Raw genomic sequence first — 19238 nt, forward strand, 5'->3', positions numbered from 1 at the left:
AAAATATGTTTCCCAGATTCTGATCTTGAAAGATAATTAAATTATTAAAAATGACTCGAACTTTACAAGCAATGTGTGTGCCTAATCTATGAATAGGAAAAAATATTTAGTTAGATATGCTTCTCTGCAGCCATTCTCCATACGTACATGGGAAGACATGGGCGAAGTGAGCAACAGTGATCACTTCCCAGGCTTTGTGTTCTACAGGACTTCTGGATGCCTCCCATGCTTCAGTGTGCATTTTATTTCCCCCCAAAGGACACAGTAAATAAAAATTACCCCATTTTTTCATAATAAATTCCTTTTTTGCTCATAGACAAGCAAGTATTTTCAGAAGAAGCTTTGCAGGTATTGTTAACATATTACAAGATGTTGCAATAGAAGTGAAATATCAACTGGAGTTCTAACCAATTTTAAGAATCATCAAACCCATTAGACAATTTAAATAATTAAATAACTCAAAAAAAGGTCACTATTTTAAAAGTACTATATCATAGTCACGAGCAAAAAGTCAAAAATAGGCAGGTGAAATATCATATTGCTTATGGCAGACCAGTATCTTCTACATGCATAAAGAGCTAGAGTAGATTTTGGCCCGTCATTTTGAATGACTATGGTATTGAAGGGCTCTAATCATTTCCAAATGGCATTTGTTGAAAAATTCATCCCTTTCTCTCCAAGGCCTGGTACAAAATTACATCAACTGTGTCGTTTGCTTTCCCATTCTTATCTGTCAGTCTCTTCCCTTCCTCCAAAAGATATGAATATTAACTTATTTAATTGAGATTTGTGAGTTCTCAACACCTCTTTCCTCCCACAACTCCAGTGACATTCCCACAGGGAAATCGACTCTTGGTGACCTATTCTGTAATATAGGTAAGAAACATCTCATTTTAATCCTAGCCATCTTATTTTAGAGCAACAGATGTGTAATTTTTGGATTTAAATGTGTCCTGTATCTAAAAGGGTATTTCTGATCAGTGTAAAAACAAATCAAAATTATGTAAAATTTGATTGTGATAAAGCAATCTTTTTATTACATCTAATTTTTGTGTTCATGATTGCAGAACGTGTAAACAACTTTTCCTCAGACATTTGTAAATTACTTATCCTTTCATTAATCACAGAAACAGCAAAGAAAAGAACAAGATGCCTAATAGAATTGTTGGTTAGGGCTTTCTTGACACATAGACTTATGAGATAAAGATTGTCTTTGTTTTGTTCTTTTATGCTAAGTTGAGGTCCACTCAGGTAGGTTTTGTACTTGGTTTTGGATCAAAAACTTGGGGATTCAAATGATACTACAGCTTGAACACACTGAGGTTTGTAGCCTTTACCTTCCTTAATCATTGTAGTCTTACTAAAGTGGAATAACTGAAAGATGTACCTTAAAGGGTTATATCCAAAGATTTTCTGGATTCCAAAACATAATTGAAGAAATCACCGGTATACCTACCATGAAGTTAAATATAGTAAAGCAGAATCTTTTGGCATCCTCTGACCTAAAACTAAAACTACCAGTTAGTAAAATTCAGCTTTAAATACACCTTTGAATTATATAGTGTGGTTGTTAAAATACCCTTATTTTCTGAGGAAAAAAATGAAACTGAAAAGCTGGAATTTAAAAATAAAATCATGCTTAATACACAAGCTAAATATACCCCTATGTTTTCTCACAGCTACATTAATTCAGTGAAATCTAATTTAAGCTAGTATCACTGTTCTGAATAAAGATGAATTCATATTACCAGTTCACATTGTGTTTCAGATTCTTTCTTTGAGACTTATTGGAAGAAATGTTAATTGCTTAAGTCCTTACATAAGATCTTGTGTTCTTTAAAGTTTCCTTGAAAAGAGATTAAGAAAAGGGTAGAAACTAAGCTTGCATTTATTTTTAGCTTCATTCACTTCTGTTGCTATATTCCCACTGTGGTTGTCCTAACTTCATACCATTCCTTAAATTAAGATTCAGCTTTCCAAAATTCACACACTGTTGTATAAGTACATGCCCACTCCATACTCCAATTGCCACAGTAGCCTTTGCTGATTTCAGGAGTATTGCCCGGACCTGGGGCAATTTCTTTACACAGAATGGTAAGGAAGGCAGCTCCAAAATACTTAGTGCTTAATAAGATTAGGGGATATGTTAAACAATTCTTTCTCTCTCTTTTTTTTCCTCATTGAATTTATTGGTACATTTTAGGTATACAGTACAGTTACATTCATTATTGGAATCTTGTACGTTTTCATGACAGGTCTTAGTTCTCATTTTTTCCCCTTGTCCCTGCCCTCCCTTCACCCCTCCTCCCTTCCCCCTTTACAAACACTTCATTTGCATTTTTCTATTTTATCATATTTTTCCCCTTATTTGCTTTCCCCTACCCTTGCCACTTCCCCTATACCTTTCGCCCTTTTCTTCTTATTTCACATTGTCAATTATATCATTAGGATCTTATATACCATTATAGTTTTTCACACCAAAGAAACTATTTGGTATTTACACATGTGTGACTTTTTTATTTCACTTAGGAGTATATCCTCAATATGTATCCATTTTCCTATGAATGAATCTAATTTCTCATTCTTTATGGCTGAGTAATTCCAACAGCCCATTTGCCCATCAGTTGGAAACTGGATAAAGAAGATGTGGTCTTTCTAATAAACAATTCTCTTTAATGAAGTATTATTTTTGCAGTAGTCATTTAATAAGAGATCAATACAGTTTTTAACCTTTTGCAACTATAAAATATTTTAAGGTGATTTCAAAATCATTTGTATTTGGTAAGATTATTCTGTGGAAATCACTGGAAAATCCCAGGATGTTAATAATGACTGCATTACAACTCCTACCTCTCTAGGTTTGTGTTTTTCACTTTTGTGCAGACACTTTCTGGCCATTTGGTGACCACAGTGCCTACTTTTAATGTCTCTTAATCATTGTGATCTTGTCTATTACCCTAGCATTCTACTCTATTATTTATTCTGTAGAAATCTTGATTTTTCTAGGTCAAGACTGCGTGTTATGTACATTGTTATATTTTTCTGTAAGAACAATAATTTGCTTTTTTTCTCTGTAATTCAATATCATTTTGTTTACACTCCTGTTAAACTTCTCCTTAACTGATTTTGGGGGTCGGGAGTACTGGGGATCAAACTCGGGTCCTTGAGCTTGCAAGGCAAGCGGCGGAAGCACGGAGCTAAATCCCCGGCCCCTTAACTGTTTTAAATCTGTCAATTCTCAACATCTCCCAGCATGATCAGGTTATTTTCAAAGGTGGTGCAATATCTTATCTTCTCATCTTTTGTGTCTTAGCATTCATCAGGCATATATAGTCAATCATCCGGCTGAAGAGAATCAAGGTGAATGACCACAAAGCCATAAGTCAATATAAGTCACTTTTCTGTTTAGAAACCTGCAATATCTTGCACATTCACTCAGAGCAAGAGCCGGAGATCTTGTAGGAGTCCGCAGGGTGCCACGTGGCTGCCCACCTTCCCTACCCCAATAAATGCCTATCTCCCTGTCTTAATTCTCTCTCTTTCTCTTATTTATTCCACTCCAGCCAAACTGGCCTCTTTCATGTTCCTCAAATAAATATTCCTTGGATCCTGCCTTTAAAATCCTTTTCTTATCTCTACTGACTTTTTCCTAAAAATCTCACCTGGCTAAATGCCTCACCTCAAGTCTTTGCTCATGTAGCACCACTCCCTTCAAAAAATCCTGAGTCTATTATTTAAAATCCCAGCTTTCCTTTTCTCATTGCTCCTAATTCCTCTTAGCCTGTTGTCCCCCATCACCATCACCACATAGCTGTTTTACCTACTAATATACTATGTCATTTACTTTTTGGATCCAAAAAGGCAGGGATATTTTTCTGCCTTGCTAATCACTACATCCCAAGACCCTAGAGCAGCTGCTTTGTAAACATATGTTAAGAGAATTAACTGAATGAACATGGATTTTAACCCATTTTCTAGTTCAGTGAGTTTGTGATGTCTGTCACAGTATGTTCATATAAAACTTACTAAGTTTGGGATAGTTTTTGTTAGATCTCATTGCTGAAAAATTGTTCTCTGCACTGCAGCTCACTCAAGCTGTGAAGGCAGTAAAACATTACATCAATTAAAATATTCCAATTAACACTAATCAGGAAGAGCAATATTAATAATGCAGTTGAACCAAGTAGCTTAATCTTTGTCATCTCACGTATTGCTCCAGGCATACTATTCAATTTTGTAAGATAATTTTTGTCACTTATTATGTATTTGGTAAAATGATAAAGATACTCTTCAAGGAAAAAAAGAAGACCATTATAGTGACATAAAACAAAGAGCATTATAGTGACATAGGTTCTTATTTTAAAATACCACATTTCTGCTATTCAAATCGGTATAGCATGGCTTTCATCGTCATTATGGTCAAAAGCACATATCGTGGCATATCCAAATGCTGTGATAGAATTTGGAAGACTGAGAAATAAGAGTGGTAATTCTTGCCCTCACAGTTTGCAGTCTCCTTTAAAAACAAGTGTTTTTGATTCTTCTCCTAGTAAAGTTTTAACTATGAGCAAATCCCTTAACTTTTTCTGAGTTTCAGTTTTCTGCTATACATTCAAGTTAATACTTAATGCCATCTGTATCTGTTTCAGAGGATGTTTTCATTGTCAGGAGTTATTAGGAGTAAAAATGTTCTTTTTTTAACTTAAGAATAAGTACTAAAAAATAAACATTTCAGAATTGTTCTAGCTGCTACTGTCTGTAATTACTACTTCTAATTTTATTGCTGCTATTTTTGTTATTAAATTATCATTATTATTATCATTACCATCGTCTTCTTTAGAATCACAGTTTTACCTAAAATGCCCTAAGAGAACACAATAACTTCTGGTATCACCTTACTCAGGGTGAGACATCAAACATTTAAAAATGACATTGAGTACCTACATCCTTGAGCTGACTTCCCTCAGATTTATCTCTAACTCTCAAGTCAATGCTTACAGCCGTTGTTGTCATTTGTAGACGTACCCAGAAAAGCAAAATATCTGAATCACCTGACACTCATTTCCCAGCTGACAGGGCACAAAGCAATACTCTGCCTTCTTGTTTCAGCTCTCATACTATAAATAAGTTTCCTTTTACAGTCTATCTAGTATCACATTGCCTTCACTTTTGCGCTTTTTGTTAGTGATTTCACTGTTTGAAATAGTCCAAAGCAGTAGTACTGAGCAGTGTCTCTAAGTAACTAAAAGCTGTGCATGTGTTGGATAAGTTTCAGGCAAGTATAAGTTATATTACTTTGGCCAGGAGTCTAATATTAAGGAACCAAAATTATATATTAAGATATGTTCAAACAGATATGCAAACAAAACAAGGTTATACATTGATCATCTCATAAAAGTGTGTAACCACAGACTTATGGGACCTAATCCCCACATTTCTCCTTGGAACCAAGGTTTAGTAGTCACTAAATTAGTCCAACTGTACAGAATGAAAATACCACCAATAACAAAAATTAAGTTCAGCCAGTCTACGAGTGTGATGCTGGGATTATGAGAAACAGTTTGTCTTAAATGAAAAATAACAAAATTTCAATACTTTTAGAAAAATAATACAGAACAATTGCTTTATGATTGTGGGATAAAAAGGTTTTTTAAGTAAGAAATTGAAAAGATCAACCATTAAAAAAAAATTGATATATTCCTGGAACTTACTTTGAGGGATTAAAAAATCCCTCAAATACCAGAAGGAGTATGGGGAGTTATTTACCCGGAAAAGATATTTTTAAAACTGTAACTAACAGAGGGAGAATATATAAAGAATTCAAATATATAAACGTACTCTAACTAAAGTCAGTAGAAGACAAACTTTCAGTAGATGACAGGGTAAATGACTATCATTTTCAGTATGATGAAATTTGAGGGGCCCATAAACATATGAAAATCAACTTTTTTAGTAATCAAAGACTTGCAAATCAGAAATCATGTACTACCATTCTCTAGATTAGATTGAAAAAAATAAAATATTTGTTGGTGAGTAGCAAAAGGAATTCTCATTTAGGCTGATGGGATTAAAACTTGCTGAACAACTTTACAAAACATCTCTCTCTTATAAACTTGAAAATCTAAACCTATATTTTATTACCTTAGTCATATACCCTCTAGACCAAAGACACTTGAAAATGTCCCCAAGAAGCATGTTTTCTGTAGTAGTTTAGTTTATAATAGCAAATCCAAAGGAAAAAAAAAGCAATAATCAGTGGACACTAATAAATATCATCAATTGTAGCAAATTCCTACAAAGAATTATTAAAAAGCAATGAAAATGATTAAAACATAGCTACACCCCTTGAGGTTTAAATTATTATTGTTGCTGTTATTACTATTGTTGTTGTACTGTTATTATTTGGTGTTGAGAATCAGAGCCAGGCTGTCACATATGCTAAGCTATTCAACTCCCAAGGTTGAATTTCGCAGAATAATGTTAAAAAAGAATAGTAAGTTCCAGAGGAATACATAGTTCAGTTATATTTTAAAAACACAAACACCACTCAAGACTTTGTATTTATTATGTATATGTGTATGTATAACAAAACATAAGAAAAATACAGAATTATATTCAGAATAACCAGATATAGAGAGTGAACAGAGGAAAGAACAGACAGGGTTTCAAAGTTATTGGCAGGGTTCAGTCAGACTGTGGGCTGCTATCACAAATATGCATCTTATCATTCTTTAAGTTCTGCATAATATTCACATTTTCTTTTGTGTCTTTATTATGTCACATGATAAAAAAAGTTAAATGTAAAGGAAGAGGAAAGATATTTCCTATTCCAGGATAGGCAAAACCACTATAGTCAAAATGGCTGTACTTCCAGAATTGATACACAGATTTAACACAATTCCAATCAAAATTCCAATAGTGTTCTTTACATAACTGAAGAAAACCATCCTAAAATTTGTATAGAACCAAAAGAGACCCAAAGTGACAAAAGAAATCCTGAGTAAAAGGAGCAAACCTAAAGGTGTCACAATCCCAGACCAGAGGTCATCTGAAAACAGCATGGTACTGGCACAAAAACAGACCCAGGAATCAGTGGAACAGGATAGAGAACACTGAACAAGTACAGTCAACCATTTGATCTCTGACAGCATGGCCAAAAACCATGCTGGAGGAAAAAGTAGCCTTTTTAATTAGTGGCATTAGGAACACTAGCTATCTACATGCAGAAGATTGAATCTAGACCCATATCTCTCACTATGTACTAAGCTAAAATAAAAATGGACTAAAGAACTAAATGTTAAACCAGAAACACCAAATAGGTAAAACTCCTGAAATCATAGACATATTCAAGGACTTTCTGAACAGAAACTACCAATTGCATAGGAAAGAACATCAAAACTCAACTAACAGAGCTATGTGAAATTAAATGTCTTCTTCAAAATAAAGCAAATAACCAAAAGAGTGAAGAGACAAACTACAGAATGTGGAAATAGTTGCAAGAGTCAACAAATGCGATCATATCAAATTTAAAATCTTTGGCACAGCAAAAGCTACAATGAACAGAATTAAAAGATAAACTGTAGAATGGGAAAAAGGTTTTGTCAGTGCTTCCTTAGAGGACTCCGGTGTAGAATATATTAGACCCCTCAAAATAGAATTAGACCCCTCAAAATAAAAGATCCAATCAAAACTGGGCAATGAAGTGAACAGACACTTCACAGAAGTATAAATGGCCAATAAATGCACAAAGAAATGCTGAATGTCACTGGCTATTAGAAAAATGCAAATTAAAACATTTAGATTCCATCTTACCCCCAAAAGAATTGCCATCATTAAGAAATCAGATAACAAATTCTGGAGAGGCTGAAGTGAAAATTGAACACTTTTACACTGTTGGTGAGAGCATAAGCTAGTAAAACCACTATGAAAATTAGTGTGGAGATACCTCAAACACCTGAAACTATAAATTCCACTTGAACCAGCTATTCTCCTTCTAGGTATTTTCCAGAAAGAGTGAAAGACATCATATTACAGTGATTCATACATACTCATGTTTATAGCAGCATAATTCATAATAGCTAAATCTTGGAAGTGGCCTGTATGTCCATCAACAGATGAATGAATGAAGAAAGAAACTGTTTACATACCATAGAGAACCACTCTGCCATAAAAATGATAAACTGGAGTCATTTGTAGCAACATAGGTGCTCCTTGAATATCTCTTATATGAAAATTGCAAAGTAAAAATGAAGAGCCAAATAAAAGATAGATAATAGGAAGAAGGGAGACAGATCTTTCTCAAAGGGGAAGGGAATCTGGTGATAGAGGGAGAAAAGGGATAGGGGATGAACAAAGGAATTGGAATGTATTGTGTAGATGTCCCAGCTTCCCATGAGGAACATAGACATTATGTACCACACACATGTGGCAAAACAAAAAGGAGAGAACATTAGCTTCTCTGGAGTCACACAACTTGGGCTGAAATTCCAACATTACCATTTATGCCCAACGAGAGCAAAGCTGTTTGACTTTTCAGGGTCAGTTCGTTTGTAAACAGCAGTAGGATAGCACTCACATCACAGTATTTGTTTTGTTTTTTGTTTTTTGTTTGTACCAGGTATCTAACTCGGGTCCTTGCACTTTCAAGGCAGGTCGTGGCACCACTGAGCTAAATCCCCAGCATGTTATGTTATTTGATGAGAGGACTAAATAAATTAACATATGGAAATTCTCTGGCTTTGTAGAATTTTTGAGATAGAAAACAGTATCTACATCCGATGTATCATTACCATGCTAGTCTGATAAGTGTCTTCTTTTAGAACACCAGTGTGTGTTTTGTGTCTCCTTGGTTGTCTCGTGTACTTCTTTGGTTACCCAGAAATTTGTTTTTGTCTTGCTGGAAAACAGTTTAAAACTTTTAAATGGAAGGTGAAAATACTTCTCATTTTCCTTAAGTGCTACATGAACTAAAATAACTTCAATATCAATTACAAATAAGAAATCACAGAAGTAAACCAAAACTGCTATGTCATTTGGATGACTTTGGTCTCTTCTTGGCAGTCTGGGTGGGGGAAATTAATTGAATTGGCAGCAAAAAAGTGACTTATTCTCCCACAGTCAGAAGTAGGATGGGGAGTTAAAGTTTCTGCTTTCTATTGTTTCCCCTTTTAAAGTTTTCTTACCGTCTCAATCCTGTTTCCATAATCTTTTTATATGGCCTGCATCACCAGCAAGACAGCATATGTGACTTATTTATTTTGTCTGTTTTATTTACATTAAGCTCTTTGAAAAAAGAAGCTTTGGTTTTGTCAAACATGCATCCCTAGTAACTAAAGCTGCAGCCGGCATTATAATAGGTGCTTACAGTAGGCATATTGTAAGTAGTGAATGAATCTTTATTAGTCCTCATTGAAGGAGTAAACGATTAGCCATCTCAAAATATGCCAAATTGGTATATTGATTATTTCAAGCTGAAATCACTTCAGGAACTGTAACTTCAGAAAGGGCCATTTGGCCTGTATTATTCTATATGCAGCAAGCCATAAAAATTCTTTGAGAGAGATGTCCTTCACATACCAAAGCTAGAAAATAGCTTTGATCACCAGAGTCTAGTAATTAGGCTGCTCTGAATGCTTACTCTCTGTGAGATTTTACATTTCACCATATATCCCTTACATACCTAGAATTTACAGCTATAGTACAGATACTCATTTGTTCTCTTCCTTTACAAATTTGTTGTTCTTCATCTCAAAAGAATAAAAGCATCATGCTTTGGTCATTTCTTTGGACTCCCCTCTCTTGTAAAAATCCCCATGCACATGTAAAATTCATAAAGCTTTTATGCTTTTTTTTAAGTAATCCAAGTGGGAAGTAAAGGGGATCTCTCTCTCTCCCTTACATCATCTTTCATAAGATGCATTTAAGAAAAAGGGACTTGAGTAATGATATTTCTAAAAACTGGGAGCCTTATCTCAGATTTTTCTTTGTGAAAATGAGAACAGTTAAATACCCATAGCAAAATCTAAATAGATGATGAATAAACACATAGCTTGCATGTATACTTGATGATGGTTTTATTTTCAAAACTGTAATTAAATGAGATAAAAATATATGGTTGAAGTTGCCAGGGCAACTTAAACAACATAAATAACAGCTGCTACTCATCTGGGAATTTCATTTATATACAGAACCTTTTTTATACCCTTAAAATTTTTTAACTGGATCACAGCTAATGCAGCATCTAGTATGCCAATAAATATTTTATTCCTCAAGGAAGGGGAAGGATAAAGGGAAAGAGAAATAACCTTTTTTAAGCCAATACATAAATAAACCAGTTACTTTCAGAATATTGATTTCTCCAAAATAACTATATGGCAAATTATGTCCAATTTCTTTTTCTTTTTCTCACACTAGATGGACAACAGATAGTTGATTTGTCACTTACTGCTTAACAATTGCCCTGATCATAAACGAATAGGTACATACAATCTGCAGAGTATTGCTCCATGATTTCATTATTTTGGTCATTCACTGGGACAGGGGTAAAAGAGTGAGTGCAGAGGAATTTCTTCTGCAAAACAGTGATACTAGTTACGTGTTAGTATTCCTCTGAACTTTTATCTTAAGTATATGTGCTGCTGAAGGAAGCACATTTCCTTTAAGAAAGGTAGATTAGATATCTTAGTGCCCTTGATTAGAAAGATTTCTTTTTCAGTACTAGGAATTGAATCCAAAGACTTCACACTGTGATACATCTTTTTTAATTGTTTTACATTTCCAGACAGGGTTTCCCTAAATTTCCCAGGTTAGACTTGAACTTGTTATTCACCTGTATGGGATTCTAGGCATGTACCAGCACACTGGACAGAAAGACTTTTCTTACAGTGACCTCCTAGAACATTCCTAGCAATTGAGCACACAAAGGCTCTCTTTGCCAAGATGCTAGAAAATCATGTGGTACATGGACAAATTCAAGAAAATTCATCCTAGTACAAGAAGTCTGGCTGACTACCACCTTAGCACATGAAACAGGAAACTCCTGAGAGGCTCATGAAGTACCTAATATCCATCAGACACTGTCTTGAGCTTTGTATTACAGCCTAGTGAAGTCTGCCAAGATTCCTGCCCCAGTGAACTTTCATTTGGGAAGGGAAAGAAGTAAACCAGAAAGCAATTTAATTTCAGGGAGTGGTAATAATATTGTTATGAAGGATGTAATAGAGAACATGTAGTAGGATCACGGGACCAAATAGTGCTCTGCTTTAGACAAACACTTGACAAAGGCTGCTATGAGGAGGGAACATTTGAAATGGCTCCTGAAGAATTAATCTTGTTCCCAAGGTGACTGTACTATGTACCATGATGTATGCTGATACAAAGAATGACTGCGCTAACAAAAATGTGTACAAAGAGTTCACCAAGTAAAGGGAATAACAAGCACAAAGGTCTTGAGGCAGGGTTAACCTTAACATGTTTGAAGGTCAGAAAGCAAAGTATGTTCATGACAGTATAAATAAGTAAGAGAAAAAGTGGCAAAGAATAAAGCTAGTGATGTAGGCCAAGCCCAGATCCCGAAGGGTTGGTTTTTGTTTGTTTGTTTGTTTTTTATCATATTTTAGCTTAAAATTTACTAGGCCAAATGCTTTTCTGAAATGTTTGCTTCTTTGTGTCATAAAAACCTAAAACCAAAGGTTAAAAATGTGCCTGCCTAATCATTAACACTCGAGTCAAGGTAAAATGTAGAAAGAGCTGAACTCCTGTAGAGAAAAAAGTTAGTAATAATGGCTTGTGTTTTAGAATCCCCGAAGCCAGAGAAGAACATTATTTATAATGCCACATCTCACTAATCATAGTAACCTCATGAATCAGATAGGTGCATATCTCTATGTAGCACACATGGAAACTCAAACATTTTAAAATTAAGTTGTTCTTTGGCTTCTGAAATAGCACAAAGGCCCATATAAAGCAGAGTATGTCAAAGATAGCAAGAAAAAGAAAAACTAAAATGAGAAATAAAAATAGCTATCTGGAAAATCATTCACTTATGGAGAAAAGGAAAAGAAAGTAATCTTTATTTTCTTATGAAATCAAGAAAATAATAGTTGAGGGACAAAAGACTGTGAATCTCAAAGTGTCAGCCAGACAATCAACAAGTGTGATTTCACTGCTATTGTTTAATTCAGTATAGAACCGTGGCTTGGTAGATGGACTTCTGGGCGAAAACATCATGAATTCTAGTCCAAGCTCTTCTTTATACTATGTCTGTGCCTTGAATGTTTTTCTTTCTATTAAATTGAATTAGTAATAGCACCTACCTGTTGGAGTTGTGAGAATTGAATTAATAAATGCATGGTGCATGAAGAAACTGTATTCTGTGTGTAAGTTAGCTACAACTAGCCTCATGCTCTTCCAAAGAGATAATATTTATAAAAATGTTTAAACTGCCAAAGTAGTCCACTGAGCATGTAGCACTGATTATACTACTTTTACCTCTTGCCTAGGTTTTCCTGGAAACAAAGAGTAATGTTGTAATGCAAAAAGCAAAAGAGAAGAGTAGCTTCCTATTTTGCTAAATACAGAACTGCTGACCCTTGGCAAGTTCATGTTTGGCAGTCTTCATATACTTTTTCCTTGTCCTATTTTTGTGTCATTATTATTTCTTGAATTTTATCAGCCCTACCTTATTTTCTCCAATACTTCATAGATACAGTTTTTCTTTATTTATTAACTATTTAAAATTCATTTTATAAATCCATATTGCTCTTATATACTAGTGGAATGATAACAATCTGAATTAAATCCCTTCATTGTAAATAGCTAATAACAATGTATGCCTTGGAGAATATTTATTGTTGAAAATTGTATTTCTATAACTCCAAAATAATATCTAAATTCTAGATAGTTTTTTGGTTTGACCAAATAGAGTGGAAAAAAGATCACAGCTTGACAGAGAACACTGAGGGTTGATTTCAGGACCTGGGAGAGCTCCATGTGGTCCTTAAACTTTTACTTTAAAGGAAGTTTCTGCCGGTTTTCATAGTGATGTTCATTGGCAGCAACATTAGGAATTATGAAAGGAAAAAAATCAGAAATCATTTTTAAGAATTAATCATTTGTAAATCAAGTGTACATTAATTTAGGAATATTAATAAATCCTCTTGTTATCTATATAAAGAAGCTCAGTGCAGATATTCACTTTTCAAAGTCAAACCAACACCTTCTATAAGATTTTGGTCTCGCACTTTTCACTATCAACAAATTGTTGTAATGACTTTTACTCTTTATAGCAGCCATAGATTTTTGTTTTATTTTAGTTAATAATTGCAGAAAGAAAATGGCTGATACGCATTTTCCACAAAAAAATGGAACTCAAAAAAATATTGGTGAATACTGGATAAACAAATGGAAAAATGAATAACACAAAGAACAGAAAGATACTGACATACACTTTTCTATCAGTATTTTATTATTTTCATATATATGGATGTATTTAAATTTTTATTTATATTCATCTTATTTTCATTTGGTATGCTGATTTTATTTCCATTTGTGTACAAAATGAACTTTTAAAACTTAATGCTCAGTGGGCAGGGGATTTAGCTCAGTGGTTCCACCACCTACCTCATAAGCACAAGGACCTGAGTTCGATCCCCAGTACAAAAAAAAAAAAAAAAAGACTAAAAAAGTCTTTATGCTCAGTAAGTATATAAAGAATAAAAAATATTCTTTTATTCTGCTCAAAAATTTTATATTTTATATCCTTTTGAAAAGCTACTGAAATACCAATTTCAGTATTTTCAGAACATGTAATTTTTCATCTTTATATTAAAGAGTAGCACAGGTTCTCTCAGATCATAATATTATACGAAGAAGTACATATGGAGAATTATCTGAAATAGAGCATACGTGTGTGTCTCAATTATAAATCATATAAAGAATACAGTACATATACTACAAAGGATAAGGTATCTGACTTAGTATCTATCTTAAGATAAAACAAAATTGACTAGTGAAAGAATATATATTTGAAATTTTGTCAGAATTTTGCCACAGCAGAATTGATGTGGACACCCTAATGTTACATAATCTGGTGAAAATTGGTTCTCACTAGCTTTCCCACAGTGAGACATTTTCTGTAGACTTTTCCTTTGATGCTCAAAAATGATAATGATAATGGTAACATTTATAGACTACTAACTTTGGACTGGGCACTATTTTCAGTCCTTAAATATATCATCTTAATCTTTAAAAAGCTCTTTGAGATCGGATTTATTATCCTGACATTAGAGGTGAAGAAATTGAAGTTTAAGGAGATTAAGGAAGTCACCCACATCATATAGCTAAAGAGAAAGAGCACAGCTCCTGTACTCCAATCCTTCTTTCTCAGAAGATTTTATGTTTGACTTTAAGCAATTCTTTTCTTGCTAGTACTTTCACGGGGAAATCCAGTCAACCATGGCTGTCTCACTAATGGTTTCTTCCTTCTTCCTGAACAGAAAACAAAAATGTCAAAAAATGTAGCCTTGCAATTTGTAAGATGTTGTAAGTTTGGATTTATTTTCAGGTTAAATCTCTACAATCTAAAAAACCATACACCATGTGTGCCCTCACTCAGAGAGCAAATGGGGGAAAAAATCAGTTTGTGATCTTAAATATGCTGCATAATAAATGGGTTTTGGAGTTATTCTCAAAAATACCTCTTTCTTTTATAAATGGTACAATCATCATATGGAAATCATATTCATAACAAAGGTATTGGTTGACCATTTTCCCAAGTTCATATTGATTTTCTTATTGACTTTTCCTTTCAAAATCAGAACAAGAAGTAACACAGGGAACTGGTGCTGATAATTTCTTATTCTGATGCCACCCTGTGAGGATTAATAGCGTCCAAGTCTATCCATGTCAGGAAAAAATTGAATTTGTATTTTTTGCTTGTATTAAGTAATACATACATATAAAAATGCAATCATGTGCATCACTTTCTCTGGAATTGTATGAAGCCATGACGTACTATCATAGTCCTTTCTTAGCCCCTCTTTTTACTGACAAGTACATGTTTATAGAACATGTTTACATTCCTTGTAGGGAGTTGGTACATATATATCACACATCTTAATTTTTTTATCCCCTTTCCCTTCCTTCTCTCCCATATTATCTCTGATCTCCTTCCTTCTTGTGGACATATTCGCAATACATAATGTTCACATTCCCTCTGTAGAACTGGTACACGTACATTAAACATATTAACTCTTTTTTTATACCCTTTCTCTCCCTCCATATCTTGATCCTCTTGTCCTTTGAGAAAGCTCTATCTCCCACCATCCTATTATGTATCTTTTATTTTGCTCTTTGTTCATTCTTTAGGTTTTGCATGTATGAGGAACCATGTAGTATTTAAATGTGCATGTCTGATTTATTTCACTTAATATGCTCTCAAAGTGCATCCATTTTTCTACAATGACTCAAGTTTATCATTCTTTATGGTAGAGTAGTACACCATTGTGTGTAAATACCATGTATTCTTTATCCATTCATCTGTTGATGGACACATAGATTGCTTCCATTAGCTGTTATGAATTGTGATACTATAAACATGGGTATGCATGTATCATTCTGGCCATTTTAAAGCTAAACATTTTACCCTCTGGGAAATCATTGCCTGGGAAAATCATTAGCTTTTCTTGCATAACTGACTAGTCCCTAATGATAGCCTAAATAAATTTCTGTTTAGTTTTCATTATTATTATTTCTTAGAAAATATCTTGAACCATTTTAGTTTTATTTACTGTAGACTACATCCAGGGATTGATTATAAACTACTTCTTTCATAGTTCAAAAAAGTAATTTTCCACACAGGATACACATAAACATTTTCTTCTTGACTTTCTAATTCACTCTGTTGCCAGCATCCCAAATGATGAAATATTGTTGTTGGTCAAGTGCTGAAACTTTAAGTCCTTTGTACACCTTTATTCCTCTACAAATTTAACCAATAAATCACTTTTGTAAGTCAATTCTCAGTGAGCTGGCACATTCTAAATACTATAGCATTTTCTAATGTCATTTATAATAAAATGCAGATACTGTATTTTATAGGGGAATAAAGGACTATTATTTTCACAGAAAAGTATGATATAAAAAGATGTCACCTACAACATTTTTTGCTCCTTTTGCACATTTGTTGAAGGAATTATGTAAAACGATGATAAATTAAATCAATACCAAAAAGAAGAGACTATATTTTAAAGTATCAACACTCCTTATCAATGAATCATAAGGAAAGCTGAAAAAACAAATTTAAAGAAATAATAGTATATAGACATTAATACATTGACATAAATATATATCCTGTATTCAACCATATCTTCAGTAACCAACTGTATGAGCTAAGAGGAACAGAACTCAAGTAGAAATGTTTAGTCACTTTCCTAACAAGGCAACAAGCTGCACTCTCAGTAGAGTTCTTTCTGGTTACTGTTGTCTAATTTAATCTTTCGCCTAAAGTATAAAGTCCCCTTAAAGAGGGCTTATCTACAATGAAAAGGAAAGAAATAGAAGATTTATGCCCAGTTTACCAACTTATCACATTGTGAATTGAAATGTAGATTTTCTTATTCATGAAGTGAAAATTTTGTTCACACAAACTTATTTTTTTTTCTAGATATCAAGTCACTGGTTTGAATGTTCTTTATCATAGGCTTCACTAACTCAGTGAAGAAGCCTTAGATTCTGCTGCAGTGGCTTTGGAGCAAGACAGACATTACTGCACTGGTCACTTTTCATGTGCTTGAAAAACACTGAACTCTTGAGCTTAAGTTGTTTGACCTGAAATTTTGGAAATTAAGCTATGATGAAATTAAATGAAGTCATATAAGTTTTTGTCATATGCTATGACCTCAATACATTTTGCAGCTGGATGCTCGTTGCTATTTGTATGGTGGTCATGGTAACAGAGCATTATCTATATGCATTGTGTCTGTCTCACAGAGCCCCTGTTATATTCATTACCTTAATCCAAAGCTTTGAAAAAAAATTTAACATATTATTTTATGTGTAATATTAATTATAATATCTCTGGTAAAAATTGGTCATGGATGTATAAGCATAAAAAAGTAAGTTCATTCATGCACATAGTTCTTTGACTTGGAAAATTACCATGTTTTTAGTGGTTACAATCTGAAAGTTATGTCTAAAAAGAACAACTTTATATGTGCCGTCTTTCTCTAAATATGAACATAAATATCATTGCTTTAATTTAGCATCCAAAGCTCACTCTTGTGTGTATCTGCTGTTTAGAATCCTTTACCAATGGAATGTTGGGGGATGATTTGCTTCTACATCACAGCCTTCCTTAATGAACAGAACAAGCATATATCAAGCCCTTGACCTTATATCATGAAAAACCTTGTAATTTAAAAATATTATCTCATTTTGACTTGGCCCTTGAGCATATTTATTCTCAATTTATTTATTATAAAATTAAGACGTGCCCAAGGTCAGCAGCACTAGAAAGTGGCAAAGATGGTTTTTAACTCAGATCTACCCAAACACAGTCTTTCTACTCACTGTATAGATAGGATCTTAATAACTCTTTCAATGAACTACTAAGAAATATTTCTAAATATTTTCTCAAAATTTAAATGTATGTGATATACTCTCACTGCCCAAATCTTGTAGACTGGACAAAATTCACAAACTAAATGAAAAAAATAAAGCAAAACAAAACAAAAAAACAGAATCCAATACCTTAAGCTTAGGAAAGATAGTTAAGTTATTGAATATATTTTCCATTTTATTACCTACTTTGTAGTATAATTCTATTATGAGCCATGATTTGTTTTTCCTAGACAAGACTAGATCCATGTTATCTATCAGTTCTCAATTTTTCCTACAACTCTGGAAATTGGATGGGCTATTTTTACAAAAACTATAGATGGCTTACCTTAAGAATCTGTATAGAAGTCACTATTCAGACTGATTTTTTGTGGGGGTAATGGTTGAAAGTATTAATTCTATAATAGTTTAATTCTTTTTAAAAACCATTTTGTTAAAGTAAAGAAAAATATTATGTCATATGTCCACCTGTGCCTAGTGAATAAAAGAAATGTATCATACGTGTAATTCACATTATACCACTGTTTGGTTTTCTGCTGAATACGTATGCATCCTTCTCATGTACTACTTATTCTGACTCTGGTGGTCTATGAGTTGCTATAATTAGGGGTCACTTGTCAGTGTCAGTCCTGGTCGCTGAGCTCTTGAGTCCCTACAGGACAGAGCATCCCGACCTGGAAACCAGATCATACGTAATGGAATTGTTGTAGACATGTAAGTTAAAAACAGTAGCGTGTAGAATTTAAAAAGCGTTCTAATACCAGAACGAGCTGTGTTTTGTGTTTAAGTATCCTGAACTCTCCGTGAAGCCACCATGGACACGGAACACGTTCCCATGAGTAACTTCACAGAGGTGATCCGGATTCATCTTCTGGTTCTGTCACTCACTGCTGTCGACCTCTTAGAAGATTTCATAGTGACTGTCTTTCCTAGGCTGTAAAATAAGGCTAGAAGATGAGATAACCATGAGTTCTACCAAAGTGGCCACCACGTAGGCAGAAGTCAATTGTTACTCTACACTAGAGTACACAATCATGGGGCTTACAACTCTGCACATCATACGTGAGTCACCATAGTTCTCAAATCTAAAATGAGGTCATTAAATCAAATGTTTTAGACACAGTCAGAAAAAGGCACTTAACACACATTCAATGGAAAGATTTACATTTGAGAAAGTAGGAGAAAAAAGATTATTTGAACAATAACAAACAATAGCACACCTGTCAAAATAGAAAGAAACATTTTGTATATTAACTCATTTTTATTTATTGCCTCAAACTGTGATCTTCAGTTTTATGAATGTTTTATCTCTCTCACTAGACTTGGCCTCCACGAGGAAATGAAATTCTTTCGAAAGAGAATCAAAAGCTGTGCCTTCTTAATACTGAAAACTGTGCAGAATTTTAAAATAATCTTTGTGTATTTGTTTAGGCGCTATATACCTGTATGTATATGGATAAAGACAGAATATTTTAATATTCTGGCTATATGTGAATATATGGATAGATAATTATATGAGATATTATATGCAGTATAATTATACTTATATTAGATAGATATTATAATTGTATATAATTGAATGGTTTCTGGAGTGAACAGAGCTGAACATCAGAAAACATATT

General features: G+C 33.7%; 1 protein-coding gene across 4 annotated transcripts in view; it reads left to right on the forward strand.

The window, feature by feature from the left end:
- Positions 1 to 19238, forward strand: part of LOC104866129 (contactin-4) — a 536780-nt gene that overhangs the window by 276116 nt on the left and 241426 nt on the right. The window lies entirely within an intron of this gene.

The sequence above is a fragment of the Fukomys damarensis genome, unplaced genomic scaffold, assembly GCF_012274545.1.
Source record: "Fukomys damarensis isolate Sample0158 unplaced genomic scaffold, DMR_v1.0_HiC HiC_scaffold_28, whole genome shotgun sequence".
Taxonomy (NCBI): domain Eukaryota; kingdom Metazoa; phylum Chordata; class Mammalia; order Rodentia; family Bathyergidae; genus Fukomys; species Fukomys damarensis.